At 55.7% G+C, this 21,528-nt stretch overlaps 19 non-coding genes across 19 annotated transcripts; all 19 read right to left on the reverse strand.

The window, feature by feature from the left end:
* Nucleotides 1–114: 114 nt before the first annotated feature.
* On the reverse strand, nucleotides 115–187 carry trnak-uuu (transfer RNA lysine (anticodon UUU)). Its single transcript has one exon. It is a non-coding gene; the product is annotated as a tRNA-Lys (tRNA).
* A 1,070-nt stretch (nucleotides 188–1,257) lies between these two features.
* Nucleotides 1,258–1,330, reverse strand: trnak-uuu (transfer RNA lysine (anticodon UUU)). The gene has a single exon. It is a non-coding gene; the product is annotated as a tRNA-Lys (tRNA).
* Nucleotides 1,331–2,401: 1,071 nt separating this feature from the next.
* trnak-uuu (transfer RNA lysine (anticodon UUU)) lies at nucleotides 2,402–2,474 on the reverse strand. The gene has a single exon. It is a non-coding gene; the product is annotated as a tRNA-Lys (tRNA).
* Nucleotides 2,475–3,544: 1,070 nt separating this feature from the next.
* On the reverse strand, nucleotides 3,545–3,617 carry trnak-uuu (transfer RNA lysine (anticodon UUU)). Its single transcript has one exon. It is a non-coding gene; the product is annotated as a tRNA-Lys (tRNA).
* Nucleotides 3,618–4,688: 1,071 nt separating this feature from the next.
* Nucleotides 4,689–4,761, reverse strand: trnak-uuu (transfer RNA lysine (anticodon UUU)). Its single transcript has one exon. It is a non-coding gene; the product is annotated as a tRNA-Lys (tRNA).
* A 1,070-nt stretch (nucleotides 4,762–5,831) lies between these two features.
* Nucleotides 5,832–5,904, reverse strand: trnak-uuu (transfer RNA lysine (anticodon UUU)). Its single transcript has one exon. It is a non-coding gene; the product is annotated as a tRNA-Lys (tRNA).
* A 1,070-nt stretch (nucleotides 5,905–6,974) lies between these two features.
* Nucleotides 6,975–7,047, reverse strand: trnak-uuu (transfer RNA lysine (anticodon UUU)). The gene has a single exon. It is a non-coding gene; the product is annotated as a tRNA-Lys (tRNA).
* Nucleotides 7,048–8,117: 1,070 nt separating this feature from the next.
* trnak-uuu (transfer RNA lysine (anticodon UUU)) lies at nucleotides 8,118–8,190 on the reverse strand. The gene has a single exon. It is a non-coding gene; the product is annotated as a tRNA-Lys (tRNA).
* Nucleotides 8,191–9,260: 1,070 nt separating this feature from the next.
* trnak-uuu (transfer RNA lysine (anticodon UUU)) lies at nucleotides 9,261–9,333 on the reverse strand. The gene has a single exon. It is a non-coding gene; the product is annotated as a tRNA-Lys (tRNA).
* Nucleotides 9,334–10,403: 1,070 nt separating this feature from the next.
* Nucleotides 10,404–10,476, reverse strand: trnak-uuu (transfer RNA lysine (anticodon UUU)). The gene has a single exon. It is a non-coding gene; the product is annotated as a tRNA-Lys (tRNA).
* A 1,070-nt stretch (nucleotides 10,477–11,546) lies between these two features.
* Nucleotides 11,547–11,619, reverse strand: trnak-uuu (transfer RNA lysine (anticodon UUU)). The gene has a single exon. It is a non-coding gene; the product is annotated as a tRNA-Lys (tRNA).
* A 1,070-nt stretch (nucleotides 11,620–12,689) lies between these two features.
* Nucleotides 12,690–12,762, reverse strand: trnak-uuu (transfer RNA lysine (anticodon UUU)). The gene has a single exon. It is a non-coding gene; the product is annotated as a tRNA-Lys (tRNA).
* A 1,070-nt stretch (nucleotides 12,763–13,832) lies between these two features.
* trnak-uuu (transfer RNA lysine (anticodon UUU)) lies at nucleotides 13,833–13,905 on the reverse strand. Its single transcript has one exon. It is a non-coding gene; the product is annotated as a tRNA-Lys (tRNA).
* A 1,070-nt stretch (nucleotides 13,906–14,975) lies between these two features.
* On the reverse strand, nucleotides 14,976–15,048 carry trnak-uuu (transfer RNA lysine (anticodon UUU)). Its single transcript has one exon. It is a non-coding gene; the product is annotated as a tRNA-Lys (tRNA).
* Nucleotides 15,049–16,118: 1,070 nt separating this feature from the next.
* Nucleotides 16,119–16,191, reverse strand: trnak-uuu (transfer RNA lysine (anticodon UUU)). Its single transcript has one exon. It is a non-coding gene; the product is annotated as a tRNA-Lys (tRNA).
* Nucleotides 16,192–17,261: 1,070 nt separating this feature from the next.
* trnak-uuu (transfer RNA lysine (anticodon UUU)) lies at nucleotides 17,262–17,334 on the reverse strand. The gene has a single exon. It is a non-coding gene; the product is annotated as a tRNA-Lys (tRNA).
* Nucleotides 17,335–18,404: 1,070 nt separating this feature from the next.
* trnak-uuu (transfer RNA lysine (anticodon UUU)) lies at nucleotides 18,405–18,477 on the reverse strand. The gene has a single exon. It is a non-coding gene; the product is annotated as a tRNA-Lys (tRNA).
* Nucleotides 18,478–19,547: 1,070 nt separating this feature from the next.
* On the reverse strand, nucleotides 19,548–19,620 carry trnak-uuu (transfer RNA lysine (anticodon UUU)). The gene has a single exon. It is a non-coding gene; the product is annotated as a tRNA-Lys (tRNA).
* A 1,070-nt stretch (nucleotides 19,621–20,690) lies between these two features.
* On the reverse strand, nucleotides 20,691–20,763 carry trnak-uuu (transfer RNA lysine (anticodon UUU)). The gene has a single exon. It is a non-coding gene; the product is annotated as a tRNA-Lys (tRNA).
* Nucleotides 20,764–21,528: the final 765 nt, after the last annotated feature.

Genomic DNA, 21,528 nt, shown 5'->3' on the forward strand with positions numbered 1-21,528 from the left:
AAACTGCCCTGTGCTTGCTTCCACCGCCACAATGTAAGGGCCATTGAGTCTGATTTGTTAGCACTGCCCTGCGCCTTCGCTGTTGTCCCGTGGCAGAGCGATTTAAAAGCGACCCGCCCGAGCAGGGACTTGAACCCTGGACCCTCAGATTAAAAGTCTGATGCTCTACCGACTGAGCTACCCGGGCTCGTGGCAGGCCGCCTGCCCGGCTACGGCTTTCCCTGCCTGAGCTGGAAAACACGTTCGCGCTTCACACTCTCGCGCAGCCATTCTGACACAATCCACGCGATTCAGTCGGAAAGACTGGCAGCCCCGGCTGTGCAGGGCCGATTCCAAGCCGCCGTCTCTCTTCATCATCCCCCCACTCCATTGCCGCACCGTCCTCTCTCTACTGTAGCAACCCTCCTCAACACACACCTCTGGCACCGTCAAAGCCATCAGCAAGCCTACAACACAGCACCGCCAAAGTAAGAACGGTGCTCATGAGACGGCCTCATCATCAACCCTCCAACACCACGCGCCGTCCCTACCCCCAGCATCCACTCTCTGCTCGAAACAATCCACCCCACCACAAAGCCGCAGACACCGACACTCCCACACGCACGGCCACATCACCATCAGCTCCAAACCAAGGAAGATGTGCATGAAGGTTCCGTTGGACGTGTCTGAGTTGATTTGAAAACAAAAGCAGACCATCGATGAGAGCAGTCTCCATAAATCGAAGCTTCAGCACCTGCAAATATAATCAGGATTTCACTGCTGCCTCCCATCGCCACGAACCCTTGGCGCATTCGAGCCTCGGGCGACTCCCTGTGTGGAGTTTGCACATTCTCCCCGTGTCTGCGTGGATTTCGTCCGACGGATCCGGTTTCCTCCCACAGTCCAAAGGAGTGCAGCGCAGGTGTTTTGGCCATGCTAAATTGCCCCTTGTTTTCAGGCATGTGCAGGTTCGGAGTCACGAGGTGGGGGTTTAGGTGTGTGGGGGATACTCTTGGGAGAGTCGGTAGCTTGTTTCCACAGTCGAGGGATTCTATGCTAATTTCTGATTTCGCGCATTTGGAGGACCTTAAAGAGATCAATTCAAACAGAAGCCACGCGTTCCGCGATTACGGCAGCAACTGCGACAGTTCGGAAATGCAGGCAAAACTGCCCTGTGCTTGCTTCCACCGCCACAATGTAAGGGCCATTGAGTCTGATTTGTTAGCACTGCCCTGCGCCTTCGCTGTTGTCCCGTGGCAGAGCGATTTAAAAGCGACCCGCCCGAGCAGGGACTTGAACCCTGGACCCTCAGATTAAAAGTCTGAGGCTCTACCGACTGAGCTACCCGGGCTGGTGGCAGCCCGCCTGCCCGGCTACGGCTTTCCCTGCCTGAGCTGGAAAACACGTTCGCGCTTCACACTCTCGCGCAGCCATTCTGACACAATCCACGCGATTCAGTCGGAAAGACTGGCAGCCCCGGCTGTGCAGGGCCCATTCCAAGCCGCCGTCTCTCTTCATCATCCCCCCACTCCATTGCCGCACCGTCCTCTCTCTACTGTAGCAACCCTCCTCAACACACGCCTCTGGCACCGTCAAAGCCATCAGCAAGCCTACAACACAGCACCGCCAAAGTAAGAACGGTGCTCATGAGACGGCCTCATCATCAACCCTCCAACACCACGCGCCGTCCCTACCCCCAGCATCCACTCTCTGCTCGAAACAATCCACCCCACCACAAAGCCGCAGACACCGACACTCCCACACGCACGGCCACATCACCATCAGCTCCAAACCAAGGAAGATGTGCATGAAGGTTCCGTTGGACGTGTCTGAGTTGATTTGAAAAAAAAAAGCTGACCATCGATGAGAGCAGTCTCCATAAATCGAAGCTTCAGCACCTGCAAATATAATCAGGATTTCACTGCTGCCTCCCATCGCCACGAACCCTTGGCGCATTCGAGCCTCGGGCGACTCCCTGTGTGGAGTTTGCACATTCTCCCCGTGTCTGCGTGGATTTCGTCCGACGGATCCGGTTTCCTCCCACAGTCCAAAGGAGTGCAGCGCAGGTGTTTTGGCCATGCTAAATTGCCCCTTGTTTTCAGGCATGTGCAGGTTCGGAGTCACGAGGTGGGGGTTTAGGTGTGTGGGGGATACTCTTGGGAGAGTCGGTAGCTTGTTTCCACAGTCGAGGGATTCTATGCTAATTTCTGATTTCGCGCATTTGGAGGACCTTAAAGAGATCAATTCAAACAGAAGCCACGCGTTCCGCGATTACGGCAGCAACTGCGACAGTTCGGAAATGCAGGCAAAACTGCCCTGTGCTTGCTTCCACCGCCACAATGTAAGGGCCATTGAGTCTGATTTGTTAGCACTGCCCTGCGCCTTCGCTGTTGTCCCGTGGCAGAGCGATTTAAAAGCGACCCGCCCGAGCAGGGACTTGAACCCTGGACCCTCAGATTAAAAGTCTGATGCTCGACCGACTGAGCTACCCGGGCTGGTGGCAGGCCGCCTGCCCGGCTACGGCTTTCCCTGCCTGAGCTGGAAAACACGTTCGCGCTTCACACTCTCGCGCAGCCATTCTGACACAATCCACGCGATTCAGTCGGAAAGACTGGCAGCCCCGGCTGTGCAGGGCCCATTCCAAGCCGCCGTCTCTCTTCATCATCCCCCCACTCCATTGCCGCACCGTCCTCTCTCTACTGTAGCAACCCTCCTCAACACACACCTCTGGCACCGTCAAAGCCATCAGCAAGCCTACAACACAGCACCGCCAAAGTAAGAACGGTGCTCATGAGACGGCCTCATCATCAACCCTCCAACACCACGCGCCGTCCCTACCCCCAGCATCCACTCTCTGCTCGAAACAATCCACCCCACCACAAAGCCGCAGACACCGACACTCCCACACGCACGGCCACATCACCATCAGCTCCAAACCAAGGAAGATGTGCATGAAGGTTCCGTTGGACGTGTCTGAGTTGATTTGAAAACAAAAGCAGACGATCGATGAGAGCAGTCTCCATAAATCGAAGCTTCAGCACCTGCAAATATAATCAGGATTTCACTGCTGCCTCCCATCGCCACGAACCCTTGGCGCATTCGAGCCTCGGGCGACTCCCTGTGTGGAGTTTGCACATTCTCCCCGTGTCTGCGTGGATTTCGTCCGACGGATCCGGTTTCCTCCCACAGTCCAAAGGAGTGCAGCGCAGGTGTTTTGGCCATGCTAAATTGCCCCTTGTTTTCAGGCATGTGCAGGTTCGGAGTCACGAGGTGGGGGTTTAGGTGTGTGGGGGATACTCTTGGGAGAGTCGGTAGCTTGTTTCCACAGTCGAGGGATTCTATGCTAATTTCTGATTTCGCGCATTTGGAGGACCTTAAAGAGATCAATTCAAACAGAAGCCACGCGTTCCGCGATTACGGCAGCAACTGCGACAGTTCGGAAATGCAGGCAAAACTGCCCTGTGCTTGCTTCCACCGCCACAATGTAAGGGCCATTGAGTCTGATTTGTTAGCACTGCCCTGCGCCTTCGCTGTTGTCCCGTGGCAGAGCGATTTAAAAGCGACCCGCCCGAGCAGGGACTTGAACCCTGGACCCTCAGATTAAAAGTCTGAGGCTCTACCGACTGAGCTACCCGGGCTGGTGGCAGCCCACCTGCCCGGCTACGGCTTTCCCTGCCTGAGCTGGAAAACACGTTCGCGCTTCACACTCTCGCGCAGCCATTCTGACAGAATCCACGCGATTCAGTCGGAAAGACTGGCAGCCCCGGCTGTGCAGGGCCCATTCCAAGCCGCCGTCTCTCTTCATCATCCCCCCACTCCATTGCCGCACCGTCCTCTCTCTACTGTAGCAACCCTCCTCAACACACACCTCTGGCACCGTCAAAGCCATCAGCAAGCCTACAACACAGCACCGCCAAAGTAAGAACGGTGCTCATGAGACGGCCTCATCATCAACCCTCCAACACCACGCGCCGTCCCTACCCCCAGCATCCACTCTCTGCTCGAAACAATCCACCCCACCACAAAGCCGCAGACACCGACACTCCCACACGCACGGCCACATCACCATCAGCTCCAAACCAAGGAAGATGTGCATGAAGGTTCCGTTGGACGTGTCTGAGTTGATTTGAAAAAAAAAAGCTGACCATCGATGAGAGCAGTCTCCATAAATCGAAGCTTCAGCACCTGCAAATATAATCAGGATTTCACTGCTGCCTCCCATCGCCACGAACCCTTGGCGCATTCGAGCCTCGGGCGACTCCCTGTGTGGAGTTTGCACATTCTCCCCGTGTCTGCGTGGATTTCGTCCGACGGATCCGGTTTCCTCCCACAGTCCAAAGGAGTGCAGCGCAGGTGTTTTGGCCATGCTAAATTGCCCCTTGTTTTCAGGCATGTGCAGGTTCGGAGTCACGAGGTGGGGGTTTAGGTGTGTGGGGGATACTCTTGGGAGAGTCGGTAGCTTGTTTCCACAGTCGAGGGATTCTATGCTAATTTCTGATTTCGCGCATTTGGAGGACCTTAAAGAGATCAATTCAAACAGAAGCCACGCGTTCCGCGATTACGGCAGCAACTGCGACAGTTCGGAAATGCAGGCAAAACTACCCTGTGCTTGCTTCCACCGCCACAATGTAAGGGCCATTGAGTCTGATTTGTTAGCACTGCCCTGCGCCTTCGCTGTTGTCCCGTGGCAGAGCGATTTAAAAGCGACCCGCCCGAGCAGGGACTTGAACCCTGGACCCTCAGATTAAAAGTCTGATGCTCTACCGACTGAGCTACCCGGGCTCGTGGCAGGCCGCCTGCCCGGCTACGGCTTTCCCTGCCTGAGCTGGAAAACACGTTCGCGCTTCACACTCTCGCGCAGCCATTCTGACACAATCCACGCGATTCAGTCGGAAAGACTGGCAGCCCCGGCTGTGCAGGGCCCATTCCAAGCCGCCGTCTCTCTTCATCATCCCCCCACTCCATTGCCGCACCGTCCTCTCTCTACTGTAGCAACCCTCCTCAACACACACCTCTGGCACCGTCAAAGCCATCAGCAAGCCTACAACACAGCACCGCCAAAGTAAGAACGGTGCTCATGAGACGGCCTCATCATCAACCCTCCAACACCACGCGCCGTCCCTACCCCCAGCATCCACTCTCTGCTCGAAACAATCCACCCCACCACAAAGCCGCAGACACCGACACTCCCACACGCACGGCCACATCACCATCAGCTCCAAACCAAGGAAGATGTGCATGAAGGTTCCGTTGGACGTGTCTGAGTTGATTTGAAAACAAAAGCAGACGATCGATGAGAGCAGTCTCCATAAATCGAAGCTTCAGCACCTGCAAATATAATCAGGATTTCACTGCTGCCTCCCATCGCCACGAACCCTTGGCGCATTCGAGCCTCGGGCGACTCCCTGTGTGGAGTTTGCACATTCTCCCCGTGTCTGCGTGGATTTCGTCCGACGGATCCGGTTTCCTCCCACAGTCCAAAGGAGTGCAGCGCAGGTGTTTTGGCCATGCTAAATTGCCCCTTGTTTTCAGGCATGTGCAGGTTCGGAGTCACGAGGTGGGGGTTTAGGTGTGTGGGGGATACTCTTGGGAGAGTCGGTAGCTTGTTTCCACAGTCGAGGGATTCTATGCTAATTTCTGATTTCGCGCATTTGGAGGACCTTAAAGAGATCAATTCAAACAGAAGCCACGCGTTCCGCGATTACGGCAGCAACTGCGACAGTTCGGGAATGCAGGCAAAACTGCCCTGTGCTTGCTTCCACCGCCACAATGTAAGGGCCATTGAGTCTGATTTGTTAGCACTGCCCTGCGCCTTCGCTGTTGTCCCGTGGCAGAGCGATTTAAAAGCGACCCGCCCGAGCAGGGACTTGAACCCTGGACCCTCAGATTAAAAGTCTGATGCTCTACCGACTGAGCTACCCGGGCTCGTGGCAGACCGCCTGCCCGGCTACGGCTTTCCCTGCCTGAGCTGGAAAACACGTTCGCGCTTCACACTCTCGCGCAGCCATTCTGACACAATCCACGCGATTCAGTCGGAAAGACTGGCAGCCCCGGCTGTGCAGGGCCCATTCCAAGCCGCCGTCTCTCTTCATCATCCCCCCACTCCATTGCCGCACCGTCCTCTCTCTACTGTAGCAACCCTCCTCAACACACACCTCTGGCACCGTCAAAGCCATCAGCAAGCCTACAACACAGCACCGCCAAAGTAAGAACGGTGCTCATGAGACGGCCTCATCATCAACCCTCCAACACCACGCGCCGTCCCTACCCCCAGCATCCACTCTCTGCTCGAAACAATCCACCCCACCACAAAGCCGCAGACACCGACACTCCCACACGCACGGCCACATCACCATCAGCTCCAAACCAAGGAAGATGTGCATGAAGGTTCCGTTGGACGTGTCTGAGTTGATTTGAAAACAAAAGCAGACGATCGATGAGAGCAGTCTCCATAAATCGAAGCTTCAGCACCTGCAAATATAATCAGGATTTCACTGCTGCCTCCCATCGCCACGAACCCTTGGCGCATTCGAGCCTCGGGCGACTCCCTGTGTGGAGTTTGCACATTCTCCCCGTGTCTGCGTGGATTTCGTCCGACGGATCCGGTTTCCTCCCACAGTCCAAAGGAGTGCAGCGCAGGTGTTTTGGCCATGCTAAATTGCCCCTTGTTTTCAGGCATGTGCAGGTTCGGAGTCACGAGGTGGGGGTTTAGGTGTGTGGGGGATACTCTTGGGAGAGTCGGTAGCCTGTTTCCACAGTCGAGGGATTCTATGCTAATTTCTGATTTCGCGCATTTGGAGGACCTTAAAGAGATCAATTCAAACAGAAGCCACGCGTTCCGCGATTACGGCAGCAACTGCGACAGTTCGGAAATGCAGGCAAAACTGCCCTGTGCTTGCTTCCACCGCCACAATGTAAGGGCCATTGAGTCTGATTTGTTAGCACTGCCCTGCGCCTTCGCTGTTGTCCCGTGGCAGAGCGATTTAAAAGCGACCCGCCCGAGCAGGGACTTGAACCCTGGACCCTCAGATTAAAAGTCTGATGCTCTACCGACTGAGCTACCCGGGCTCGTGGCAGGCCGCCTGCCCGGCTACGGCTTTCCCTGCCTGAGCTGGAAAACACGTTCGCGCTTCACACTCTCGCGCAGCCATTCTGACACAATCCACGCGATTCAGTCGGAAAGACTGGCAGCCCCGGCTGTGCAGGGCCGATTCCAAGCCGCCGTCTCTCTTCATCATCCCCCCACTCCATTGCCGCACCGTCCTCTCTCTACTGTAGCAACCCTCCTCAACACACACCTCTGGCACCGTCAAAGCCATCAGCAAGCCTACAACACAGCACCGCCAAAGTAAGAACGGTGCTCATGAGACGGCCTCATCATCAACCCTCCAACACCACGCGCCGTCCCTACCCCCAGCATCCACTCTCTGCTCGAAACAATCCACCCCACCACAAAGCCGCAGACACCGACACTCCCACACGCACGGCCACATCACCATCAGCTCCAAACCAAGGAAGATGTGCATGAAGGTTCCGTTGGACGTGTCTGAGTTGATTTGAAAACAAAAGCAGACCATCGATGAGAGCAGTCTCCATAAATCGAAGCTTCAGCACCTGCAAATATAATCAGGATTTCACTGCTGCCTCCCATCGCCACGAACCCTTGGCGCATTCGAGCCTCGGGCGACTCCCTGTGTGGAGTTTGCACATTCTCCCCGTGTCTGCGTGGATTTCGTCCGACGGATCCGGTTTCCTCCCACAGTCCAAAGGAGTGCAGCGCAGGTGTTTTGGCCATGCTAAATTGCCCCTTGTTTTCAGGCATGTGCAGGTTCGGAGTCACGAGGTGGGGGTTTAGGTGTGTGGGGGATACTCTTGGGAGAGTCGGTAGCTTGTTTCCACAGTCGAGGGATTCTATGCTAATTTCTGATTTCGCGCATTTGGAGGACCTTAAAGAGATCAATTCAAACAGAAGCCACGCGTTCCGCGATTACGGCAGCAACTGCGACAGTTCGGAAATGCAGGCAAAACTGCCCTGTGCTTGCTTCCACCGCCACAATGTAAGGGCCATTGAGTCTGATTTGTTAGCACTGCCCTGCGCCTTCGCTGTTGTCCCGTGGCAGAGCGATTTAAAAGCGACCCGCCCGAGCAGGGACTTGAACCCTGGACCCTCAGATTAAAAGTCTGATGCTCTACCGACTGAGCTACCCGGGCTGGTGGCAGGCCGCCTGCCCGGCTACGGCTTTCCCTGCCTGAGCTGGAAAACACGTTCGCGCTTCACACTCTCGCGCAGCCATTCTGACACAATCCACGCGATTCAGTCGGAAAGACTGGCAGCCCCGGCTGTGCAGGGCCGATTCCAAGCCGCCGTCTCTCTTCATCATCCCCCCACTCCATTGCCGCACCGTCCTCTCTCTACTGTAGCAACCCTCCTCAACACACACCTCTGGCACCGTCAAAGCCATCAGCAAGCCTACAACACAGCACCGCCAAAGTAAGAACGGTGCTCATGAGACGGCCTCATCATCAACCCTCCAACACCACGCGCCGTCCCTACCCCCAGCATCCACTCTCTGCTCGAAACAATCCACCCCACCACAAAGCCGCAGACACCGACACTCCCACACGCACGGCCACATCACCATCAGCTCCAAACCAAGGAAGATGTGCATGAAGGTTCCGTTGGACGTGTCTGAGTTGATTTGAAAACAAAAGCAGACCATCGATGAGAGCAGTCTCCATAAATCGAAGCTTCAGCACCTGCAAATATAATCAGGATTTCACTGCTGCCTCCCATCGCCACGAACCCTTGGCGCATTCGAGCCTCGGGCGACTCCCTGTGTGGAGTTTGCACATTCTCCCCGTGTCTGCGTGGATTTCGTCCGACGGATCCGGTTTCCTCCCACAGTCCAAAGGAGTGCAGCGCAGGTGTTTTGGCCATGCTAAATTGCCCCTTGTTTTCAGGCATGTGCAGGTTCGGAGTCACGAGGTGGGGGTTTAGGTGTGTGGGGGATACTCTTGGGAGAGTCGGTAGCTTGTTTCCACAGTCGAGGGATTCTATGCTAATTTCTGATTTCGCGCATTTGGAGGACCTTAAAGAGATCAATTCAAACAGAAGCCACGCGTTCCGCGATTACGGCAGCAACTGCGACAGTTCGGAAATGCAGGCAAAACTGCCCTGTGCTTGCTTCCACCGCCACAATGTAAGGGCCATTGAGTCTGATTTGTTAGCACTGCCCTGCGCCTTCGCTGTTGTCCCGTGGCAGAGCGATTTAAAAGCGACCCGCCCGAGCAGGGACTTGAACCCTGGACCCTCAGATTAAAAGTCTGATGCTCTACCGACTGAGCTACCCGGGCTGGTGGCAGGCCGCCTGCCCGGCTACGGCTTTCCCTGCCTGAGCTGGAAAACACGTTCGCGCTTCACACTCTCGCGCAGCCATTCTGACACAATCCACGCGATTCAGTCGGAAAGACTGGCAGCCCCGGCTGTGCAGGGCCGATTCCAAGCCGCCGTCTCTCTTCATCATCCCCCCACTCCATTGCCGCACCGTCCTCTCTCTACTGTAGCAACCCTCCTCAACACACACCTCTGGCACCGTCAAAGCCATCAGCAAGCCTACAACACAGCACCGCCAAAGTAAGAACGGTGCTCATGAGACGGCCTCATCATCAACCCTCCAACACCACGCGCCGTCCCTACCCCCAGCATCCACTCTCTGCTCGAAACAATCCACCCCACCACAAAGCCGCAGACACCGACACTCCCACACGCACGGCCACATCACCATCAGCTCCAAACCAAGGAAGATGTGCATGAAGGTTCCGTTGGACGTGTCTGAGTTGATTTGAAAACAAAAGCAGACGATCGATGAGAGCAGTCTCCATAAATCGAAGCTTCAGCACCTGCAAATATAATCAGGATTTCACTGCTGCCTCCCATCGCCACGAACCCTTGGCGCATTCGAGCCTCGGGCGACTCCCTGTGTGGAGTTTGCACATTCTCCCCGTGTCTGCGTGGATTTCGTCCGACGGATCCGGTTTCCTCCCACAGTCCAAAGGAGTGCAGCGCAGGTGTTTTGGCCATGCTAAATTGCCCCTTGTTTTCAGGCATGTGCAGGTTCGGAGTCACGAGGTGGGGGTTTAGGTGTGTGGGGGATACTCTTGGGAGAGTCGGTAGCTTGTTTCCACAGTCGAGGGATTCTATGCTAATTTCTGATTTCGCGCATTTGGAGGACCTTAAAGAGATCAATTCAAACAGAAGCCACGCGTTCCGCGATTACGGCAGCAACTGCGACAGTTCGGGAATGCAGGCAAAACTGCCCTGTGCTTGCTTCCACCGCCACAATGTAAGGGCCATTGAGTCTGATTTGTTAGCACTGCCCTGCGCCTTCGCTGTTGTCCCGTGGCAGAGCGATTTAAAAGCGACCCGCCCGAGCAGGGACTTGAACCCTGGACCCTCAGATTAAAAGTCTGATGCTCTACCGACTGAGCTACCCGGGCTCGTGGCAGACCGCCTGCCCGGCTACGGCTTTCCCTGCCTGAGCTGGAAAACACGTTCGCGCTTCACACTCTCGCGCAGCCATTCTGACACAATCCACGCGATTCAGTCGGAAAGACTGGCAGCCCCGGCTGTGCAGGGCCCATTCCAAGCCGCCGTCTCTCTTCATCATCCCCCCACTCCATTGCCGCACCGTCCTCTCTCTACTGTAGCAACCCTCCTCAACACACACCTCTGGCACCGTCAAAGCCATCAGCAAGCCTACAACACAGCACCGCCAAAGTAAGAACGGTGCTCATGAGACGGCCTCATCATCAACCCTCCAACACCACGCGCCGTCCCTACCCCCAGCATCCACTCTCTGCTCGAAACAATCCACCCCACCACAAAGCCGCAGACACCGACACTCCCACACGCACGGCCACATCACCATCAGCTCCAAACCAAGGAAGATGTGCATGAAGGTTCCGTTGGACGTGTCTGAGTTGATTTGAAAACAAAAGCAGACGATCGATGAGAGCAGTCTCCATAAATCGAAGCTTCAGCACCTGCAAATATAATCAGGATTTCACTGCTGCCTCCCATCGCCACGAACCCTTGGCGCATTCGAGCCTCGGGCGACTCCCTGTGTGGAGTTTGCACATTCTCCCCGTGTCTGCGTGGATTTCGTCCGACGGATCCGGTTTCCTCCCACAGTCCAAAGGAGTGCAGCGCAGGTGTTTTGGCCATGCTAAATTGCCCCTTGTTTTCAGGCATGTGCAGGTTCGGAGTCACGAGGTGGGGGTTTAGGTGTGTGGGGGATACTCTTGGGAGAGTCGGTAGCCTGTTTCCACAGTCGAGGGATTCTATGCTAATTTCTGATTTCGCGCATTTGGAGGACCTTAAAGAGATCAATTCAAACAGAAGCCACGCGTTCCGCGATTACGGCAGCAACTGCGACAGTTCGGAAATGCAGGCAAAACTGCCCTGTGCTTGCTTCCACCGCCACAATGTAAGGGCCATTGAGTCTGATTTGTTAGCACTGCCCTGCGCCTTCGCTGTTGTCCCGTGGCAGAGCGATTTAAAAGCGACCCGCCCGAGCAGGGACTTGAACCCTGGACCCTCAGATTAAAAGTCTGATGCTCTACCGACTGAGCTACCCGGGCTCGTGGCAGGCCGCCTGCCCGGCTACGGCTTTCCCTGCCTGAGCTGGAAAACACGTTCGCGCTTCACACTCTCGCGCAGCCATTCTGACACAATCCACGCGATTCAGTCGGAAAGACTGGCAGCCCCGGCTGTGCAGGGCCGATTCCAAGCCGCCGTCTCTCTTCATCATCCCCCCACTCCATTGCCGCACCGTCCTCTCTCTACTGTAGCAACCCTCCTCAACACACACCTCTGGCACCGTCAAAGCCATCAGCAAGCCTACAACACAGCACCGCCAAAGTAAGAACGGTGCTCATGAGACGGCCTCATCATCAACCCTCCAACACCACGCGCCGTCCCTACCCCCAGCATCCACTCTCTGCTCGAAACAATCCACCCCACCACAAAGCCGCAGACACCGACACTCCCACACGCACGGCCACATCACCATCAGCTCCAAACCAAGGAAGATGTGCATGAAGGTTCCGTTGGACGTGTCTGAGTTGATTTGAAAACAAAAGCAGACCATCGATGAGAGCAGTCTCCATAAATCGAAGCTTCAGCACCTGCAAATATAATCAGGATTTCACTGCTGCCTCCCATCGCCACGAACCCTTGGCGCATTCGAGCCTCGGGCGACTCCCTGTGTGGAGTTTGCACATTCTCCCCGTGTCTGCGTGGATTTCGTCCGACGGATCCGGTTTCCTCCCACAGTCCAAAGGAGTGCAGCGCAGGTGTTTTGGCCATGCTAAATTGCCCCTTGTTTTCAGGCATGTGCAGGTTCGGAGTCACGAGGTGGGGGTTTAGGTGTGTGGGGGATACTCTTGGGAGAGTCGGTAGCTTGTTTCCACAGTCGAGGGATTCTATGCTAATTTCTGATTTCGCGCATTTGGAGGACCTTAAAGAGATCAATTCAAACAGAAGCCACGCGTTCCGCGATTACGGCAGCAACTGCGACAGTTCGGAAATGCAGGCAAAACTGCCCTGTGCTTGCTTCCACCGCCACAATGTAAGGGCCATTGAGTCTGATTTGTTAGCACTGCCCTGCGCCTTCGCTGTTGTCCCGTGGCAGAGCGATTTAAAAGCGACCCGCCCGAGCAGGGACTTGAACCCTGGACCCTCAGATTAAAAGTCTGATGCTCTACCGACTGAGCTACCCGGGCTCGTGGCAGGCCGCCTGCCCGGCTACGGCTTTCCCTGCCTGAGCTGGAAAACACGTTCGCGCTTCACACTCTCGCGCAGCCATTCTGACACAATCCACGCGATTCAGTCGGAAAGACTGGCAGCCCCGGCTGTGCAGGGCCGATTCCAAGCCGCCGTCTCTCTTCATCATCCCCCCACTCCATTGCCGCACCGTCCTCTCTCTACTGTAGCAACCCTCCTCAACACACACCTCTGGCACCGTCAAAGCCATCAGCAAGCCTACAACACAGCACCGCCAAAGTAAGAACGGTGCTCATGAGACGGCCTCATCATCAACCCTCCAACACCACGCGCCGTCCCTACCCCCAGCATCCACTCTCTGCTCGAAACAATCCACCCCACCACAAAGCCGCAGACACCGACACTCCCACACGCACGGCCACATCACCATCAGCTCCAAACCAAGGAAGATGTGCATGAAGGTTCCGTTGGACGTGTCTGAGTTGATTTGAAAACAAAAGCAGACCATCGATGAGAGCAGTCTCCATAAATCGAAGCTTCAGCACCTGCAAATATAATCAGGATTTCACTGCTGCCTCCCATCGCCACGAACCCTTGGCGCATTCGAGCCTCGGGCGACTCCCTGTGTGGAGTTTGCACATTCTCCCCGTGTCTGCGTGGATTTCGTCCGACGGATCCGGTTTCCTCCCACAGTCCAAAGGAGTGCAGCGCAGGTGTTTTGGCCATGCTAAATTGCCCCTTGTTTTCAGGCATGTGCAGGTTCGGAGTCACGAGGTGGGGGTTTAGGTGTGTGGGGGATACTCTTGGGAGAGTCGGTAGCTTGTTTCCACAGTCGAGGGATTCTATGCTAATTTCTGATTTCGCGCATTTGGAGGACCTTAAAGAGATCAATTCAAACAGAAGCCACGCGTTCCGCGATTACGGCAGCAACTGCGACAGTTCGGAAATGCAGGCAAAACTGCCCTGTGCTTGCTTCCACCGCCACAATGTAAGGGCCATTGAGTCTGATTTGTTAGCACTGCCCTGCGCCTTCGCTGTTGTCCCGTGGCAGAGCGATTTAAAAGCGACCCGCCCGAGCAGGGACTTGAACCCTGGACCCTCAGATTAAAAGTCTGATGCTCTACCGACTGAGCTACCCGGGCTGGTGGCAGGCCGCCTGCCCGGCTACGGCTTTCCCTGCCTGAGCTGGAAAACACGTTCGCGCTTCACACTCTCGCGCAGCCATTCTGACACAATCCACGCGATTCAGTCGGAAAGACTGGCAGCCCCGGCTGTGCAGGGCCGATTCCAAGCCGCCGTCTCTCTTCATCATCCCCCCACTCCATTGCCGCACCGTCCTCTCTCTACTGTAGCAACCCTCCTCAACACACACCTCTGGCACCGTCAAAGCCATCAGCAAGCCTACAACACAGCACCGCCAAAGTAAGAACGGTGCTCATGAGACGGCCTCATCATCAACCCTCCAACACCACGCGCCGTCCCTACCCCCAGCATCCACTCTCTGCTCGAAACAATCCACCCCACCACAAAGCCGCAGACACCGACACTCCCACACGCACGGCCACATCACCATCAGCTCCAAACCAAGGAAGATGTGCATGAAGGTTCCGTTGGACGTGTCTGAGTTGATTTGAAAACAAAAGCAGACCATCGATGAGAGCAGTCTCCATAAATCGAAGCTTCAGCACCTGCAAATATAATCAGGATTTCACTGCTGCCTCCCATCGCCACGAACCCTTGGCGCATTCGAGCCTCGGGCGACTCCCTGTGTGGAGTTTGCACATTCTCCCCGTGTCTGCGTGGATTTCGTCCGACGGATCCGGTTTCCTCCCACAGTCCAAAGGAGTGCAGCGCAGGTGTTTTGGCCATGCTAAATTGCCCCTTGTTTTCAGGCATGTGCAGGTTCGGAGTCACGAGGTGGGGGTTTAGGTGTGTGGGGGATACTCTTGGGAGAGTCGGTAGCCTGTTTCCACAGTCGAGGGATTCTATGCTAATTTCTGATTTCGCGCATTTGGAGGACCTTAAAGAGATCAATTCAAACAGAAGCCACGCGTTCCGCGATTACGGCAGCAACTGCGACAGTTCGGAAATGCAGGCAAAACTGCCCTGTGCTTGCTTCCACCGCCACAATGTAAGGGCCATTGAGTCTGATTTGTTAGCACTGCCCTGCGCCTTCGCTGTTGTCCCGTGGCAGAGCGATTTAAAAGCGACCCGCCCGAGCAGGGACTTGAACCCTGGACCCTCAGATTAAAAGTCTGATGCTCTACCGACTGAGCTACCCGGGCTGGTGGCAGGCCGCCTGCCCGGCTACGGCTTTCCCTGCCTGAGCTGGAAAACACGTTCGCGCTTCACACTCTCGCGCAGCCATTCTGACACAATCCACGCGATTCAGTCGGAAAGACTGGCAGCCCCGGCTGTGCAGGGCCGATTCCAAGCCGCCGTCTCTCTTCATCATCCCCCCACTCCATTGCCGCACCGTCCTCTCTCTACTGTAGCAACCCTCCTCAACACACACCTCTGGCACCGTGAAAGCCATCAGCAAGCCTACAACACAGCACCGCCAAAGTAAGAACGGTGCTCATGAGACGGCCTCATCATCAACCCTCCAACACCACGCGCCGTCCCTACCCCCAGCATCCACTCTCTGCTCGAAACAATCCACCCCACCACAAAGCCGCAGACACCGACACTCCCACACGCACGGCCACATCACCATCAGCTCCAAACCAAGGAAGATGTGCATGAAGGTTCCGTTGGACGTGTCTGAGTTGATTTGAAAACAAAAGCAGACGATCGATGAGAGCAGTCTCCATAAATCGAAGCTTCAGCACCTGCAAATATAATCAGGATTTCACTGCTGCCTCCCATCGCCACGAACCCTTGGCGCATTCGAGCCTCGGGCGACTCCCTGTGTGGAGTTTGCACATTCTCCCCGTGTCTGCGTGGATTTCGTCCGACGGATCCGGTTTCCTCCCACAGTCCAAAGGAGTGCAGCGCAGGTGTTTTGGCCATGCTAAATTGCCCCTTGTTTTCAGGCATGTGCAGGTTCGGAGTCACGAGGTGGGGGTTTAGGTGTGTGGGGGATACTCTTGGGAGAGTCGGTAGCCTGTTTCCACAGTCGAGGGATTCTATGCTAATTTCTGATTTCGCGCATTTGGAGGACCTTAAAGAGATCAATTCAAACAGAAGCCACGCGTTCCGCGATTACGGCAGCAACTGCGACAGTTCGGAAATGCAGGCAAAACTGCCCTGTGCTTGCTTCCACCGCCACAATGTAAGGGCCATTGAGTCTGATTTGTTAGCACTGCCCTGCGCCTTCGCTGTTGTCCCGTGGCAGAGCGATTTAAAAGCGACCCGCCCGAGCAGGGACTTGAACCCTGGACCCTCAGATTAAAAGTCTGATGCTCTACCGACTGAGCTACCCGGGCTGGTGGCAGGCCGCCTGCCCGGCTACGGCTTTCCCTGCCTGAGCTGGAAAACACGTTCGCGCTTCACACTCTCGCGCAGCCATTCTGACACAATCCACGCGATTCAGTCGGAAAGACTGGCAGCCCCGGCTGTGCAGGGCCGATTCCAAGCCGCCGTCTCTCTTCATCATCCCCCCACTCCATTGCCGCACCGTCCTCTCTCTACTGTAGCAACCCTCCTCAACACACACCTCTGGCACCGTGAAAGCCATCAGCAAGCCTACAACACAGCACCGCCAAAGTAAGAACGGTGCTCATGAGACGGCCTCATCATCAACCCTCCAACACCACGCGCCGTCCCTACCCCCAGCATCCACTCTCTGCTCGAAACAATCCACCCCACCACAAAGCCGCAGACACCGACACTCCCACACGCACGGCCACATCACCATCAGCTCCAAACCAAGGAAGATGTGCATGAAGGTTCCGTTGGACGTGTCTGAGTTGATTTGAAAACAAAAGCAGACCATCGATGAGAGCAGTCTCCATAAATCGAAGCTTCAGCACCTGCAAATATAATCAGGATTTCACTGCTGCCTCCCATCGCCACGAACCCTTGGCGCATTCGAGCCTCGGGCGACTCCCTGTGTGGAGTTTGCACATTCTCCCCGTGTCTGCGTGGATTTCGTCCGACGGATCCGGTTTCCTCCCACAGTCCAAAGGAGTGCAGCGCAGGTGTTTTGGCCATGCTAAATTGCCCCTTGTTTTCAGGCATGTGCAGGTTCGGAGTCACGAGGTGGGGGTTTAGGTGTGTGGGGGATACTCTTGGGAGAGTCGGTAGCCTGTTTCCACAGTCGAGGGATTCTATGCTAATTTCTGATTTCGCGCATTTGGAGGACCTTAAAGAGATCAATTCAAACAGAAGCCACGCGTTCCGCGATTACGGCAGCAACTGCGACAGTTCGGAAATGCAGGCAAAACTGCCCTGTGCTTGCTTCCACCGCCACAATGTAAGGGCCATTGAGTCTGATTTGTTAGCACTGCCCTGCGCCTTCGCTGTTGTCCCGTGGCAGAGCGATTTAAAAGCGACCCGCCCGAGCAGGGACTTGAACCCTGGACCCTCAGATTAAAAGTCTGATGCTCTACCGACTGAGCTACCCGGGCTGGTGGCAGGCCGCCTGCCCGGCTACGGCTTTCCCTGCCTGAGCTGGAAAACACGTTCGCGCTTCACACTCTCGCGCAGCCATTCTGACACAATCCACGCGATTCAGTCGGAAAGACTGGCAGCCCCGGCTGTGCAGGGCCGATTCCAAGCCGCCGTCTCTCTTCATCATCCCCCCACTCCATTGCCGCACCGTCCTCTCTCTACTGTAGCAACCCTCCTCAACACACACCTCTGGCACCGTCAAAGCCATCAGCAAGCCTACAACACAGCACCGCCAAAGTAAGAACGGTGCTCATGAGACGGCCTCATCATCAACCCTCCAACACCACGCGCCGTCCCTACCCCCAGCATCCACTCTCTGCTCGAAACAATCCACCCCACCACAAAGCCGCAGACACCGACACTCCCACACGCACGGCCACATCACCATCAGCTCCAAACCAAGGAAGATGTGCATGAAGGTTCCGTTGGACGTGTCTGAGTTGATTTGAAAACAAAAGCAGACCATCGATGAGAGCAGTCTCCATAAATCGAAGCTTCAGCACCTGCAAATATAATCAGGATTTCACTGCTGCCTCCCATCGCCACGAACCCTTGGCGCATTCGAGCCTCGGGCGACTCCCTGTGTGGAGTTTGCACATTCTCCCCGTGTCTGCGTGGATTTCGTCCGACGGATCCGGTTTCCTCCCACAGTCCAAAGGAGTGCAGCGCAGGTGTTTTGGCCATGCTAAATTGCCCCTTGTTTTCAGGCATCTGCAGGTTCGGAGTCACGAGGTGGGGGTTTAGGTGTGTGGGGGATACTCTTGGGAGAGTCGGTAGCCTGTTTCCACAGTCGAGGGATTCTATGCTAATTTCTGATTTCGCGCATTTGGAGGACCTTAAAGAGATCAATTCAAACAGAAGCCACGCGTTCCGCGATTACGGCAGCAACTGCGACAGTTCGGAAATGCAGGCAAAACTGCCCTGTGCTTGCTTCCACCGCCACAATGTAAGGGCCATTGAGTCTGATTTGTTAGCACTGCCCTGCGCCTTCGCTGTTGTCCCGTGGCAGAGCGATTTAAAAGCGACCCGCCCGAGCAGGGACTTGAACCCTGGACCCTCAGATTAAAAGTCTGATGCTCTACCGACTGAGCTACCCGGGCTGGTGGCAGGCCGCCTGCCCGGCTACGGCTTTCCCTGCCTGAGCTGGAAAACACGTTCGCGCTTCACACTCTCGCGCAGCCATTCTGACACAATCCACGCGATTCAGTCGGAAAGACTGGCAGCCCCGGCTGTGCAGGGCCGATTCCAAGCCGCCGTCTCTCTTCATCATCCCCCCACTCCATTGCCGCACCGTCCTCTCTCTACTGTAGCAACCCTCCTCAACACACACCTCTGGCACCGTGAAAGCCATCAGCAAGCCTACAACACAGCACCGCCAAAGTAAGAACGGTGCTCATGAGACGGCCTCATCATCAACCCTCCAACACCACGCGCCGTCCCTACCCCCAGCATCCACTCTCTGCTCGAAACAATCCACCCCACCACAAAGCCGCAGACACCGACACTCCCACACGCACGGCCACATCACCATCAGCTCCAAACCAAGGAAGATGTGCATGAAGGTTCCGTTGGACGTGTCTGAGTTGATTTGAAAACAAAAGCAGACCATCGATGAGAGCAGTCTCCATAAATCGAAGCTTCAGCACCTGCAAATATAATCAGGATTTCACTGCTGCCTCCCATCGCCACGAACCCTTGGCGCATTCGAGCCTCGGGCGACTCCCTGTGTGGAGTTTGCACATTCTCCCCGTGTCTGCGTGGATTTCGTCCGACGGATCCGGTTTCCTCCCACAGTCCAAAGGAGTGCAGCGCAGGTGTTTTGGCCATGCTAAATTGCCCCTTGTTTTCAGGCATGTGCAGGTTCGGAGTCACGAGGTGGGGGTTTAGGTGTGTGGGGGATACTCTTGGGAGAGTCGGTAGCCTGTTTCCACAGTCGAGGGATTCTATGCTAATTTCTGATTTCGCGCATTTGGAGGACCTTAAAGAGATCAATTCAAACAGAAGCCACGCGTTCCGCGATTACGGCAGCAACTGCGACAGTTCGGAAATGCAGGCAAAACTGCCCTGTGCTTGCTTCCACCGCCACAATGTAAGGGCCATTGAGTCTGATTTGTTAGCACTGCCCTGCGCCTTCGCTGTTGTCCCGTGGCAGAGCGATTTAAAAGCGACCCGCCCGAGCAGGGACTTGAACCCTGGACCCTCAGATTAAAAGTCTGATGCTCTACCGACTGAGCTACCCGGGCTGGTGGCAGGCCGCCTGCCCGGCTACGGCTTTCCCTGCCTGAGCTGGAAAACACGTTCGCGCTTCACACTCTCGCGCAGCCATTCTGACACAATCCACGCGATTCAGTCGGAAAGACTGGCAGCCCCGGCTGTGCAGGGCCGATTCCAAGCCGCCGTCTCTCTTCATCATCCCCCCACTCCATTGCCGCACCGTCCTCTCTCTACTGTAGCAACCCTCCTCAACACACACCTCTGGCACCGTCAAAGCCATCAGCAAGCCTACAACACAGCACCGCCAAAGTAAGAACGGTGCTCATGAGACGGCCTCATCATCAACCCTCCAACACCACGCGCCGTCCCTACCCCCAGCATCCACTCTCTGCTCGAAACAATCCACCCCACCACAAAGCCGCAGACACCGACACTCCCACACGCACGGCCACATCACCATCAGCTCCAAACCAAGGAAGATGTGCATGAAGGTTCCGTTGGACGTGTCTGAGTTGATTTGAAAACAAAAGCAGACCATCGATGAGAGCAGTCTCCATAAATCGAAGCTTCAGCACCTGCAAATATAATCAGGATTTCACTGCTGCCTCCCATCGCCACGAACCCTTGGCGCATTCGAGCCTCGGGCGACTCCCTGTGTGGAGTTTGCACATTCTCCCCGTGTCTGCGTGGATTTCGTCCGACGGATCCGGTTTCCTCCCACAGTCCAAAGGAGTGCAGCGCAGGTGTTTTGGCCATGCTAAATTGCCCCTTGTTTTCAGGCATGTGCAGGTTCGGAGTCACGAGGTGGGGGTTTAGGTGTGTGGGGGATACTCTTGGGAGAGTCGGTAGCTTGTTTCCACAGTCGAGGGATTCTATGCTAATTTCTGATTTCGCGCATTTGGAGGACCTTAAAGAGATCAATTCAAACAGAAGCCACGCGTTCCGCGATTACGGCAGCAACTGCGACAGTTCGGAAATGCAGGCAAAACTGCCCTGTGCTTGCTTCCACCGCCACAATGTAAGGGCCATTGAGTCTGATTTGTTAGCACTGCCCTGCGCCTTCGCTGTTGTCCCGTGGCAGAGCGATTTAAAAGCGACCCGCCCGAGCAGGGACTTGAACCCTGGACCCTCAGATTAAAAGTCTGATGCTCTACCGACTGAGCTACCCGGGCTGGTGGCAGGCCGCCTGCCCGGCTACGGCTTTCCCTGCCTGAGCTGGAAAACACGTTCGCGCTTCACACTCTCGCGCAGCCATTCTGACACAATCCACGCGATTCAGTCGGAAAGACTGGCAGCCCCGGCTGTGCAGGGCCGATTCCAAGCCGCCGTCTCTCTTCATCATCCCCCCACTCCATTGCCGCACCGTCCTCTCTCTACTGTAGCAACCCTCCTCAACACACACCTCTGGCACCGTCAAAGCCATCAGCAAGCCTACAACACAGCACCGCCAAAGTAAGAACGGTGCTCATGAGACGGCCTCATCATCAACCCTCCAACACCACGCGCCGTCCCTACCCCCAGCATCCACTCTCTGCTCGAAACAATCCACCCCACCACAAAGCCGCAGACACCGACACTCCCACACGCACGGCCACATCACCATCAGCTCCAAACCAAGGAAGATGTGCATGAAGGTTCCGTTGGACGTGTCTGAGTTGATTTGAAAACAAAAGCAGACCATCGATGAGAGCAGTCTCCATAAATCGAAGCTTCAGCACCTGCAAATATAATCAGGATTTCACTGCTGCCTCCCATCGCCACGAACCCTTGGCGCATTCGAGCCTCGGGCGACTCCCTGTGTGGAGTTTGCACATTCTCCCCGTGTCTGCGTGGATTTCGTCCGACGGATCCGGTTTCCTCCCACAGTCCAAAGGAGTGCAGCGCAGGTGTTTTGGCCATGCTAAATTGCCCCTTGTTTTCAGGCATGTGCAGGTTCG

The sequence above is a fragment of the Chiloscyllium punctatum genome, chromosome 24 (assembly GCF_047496795.1).
Source record: "Chiloscyllium punctatum isolate Juve2018m chromosome 24, sChiPun1.3, whole genome shotgun sequence".
NCBI lineage: Eukaryota > Metazoa > Chordata > Chondrichthyes > Orectolobiformes > Hemiscylliidae > Chiloscyllium > Chiloscyllium punctatum.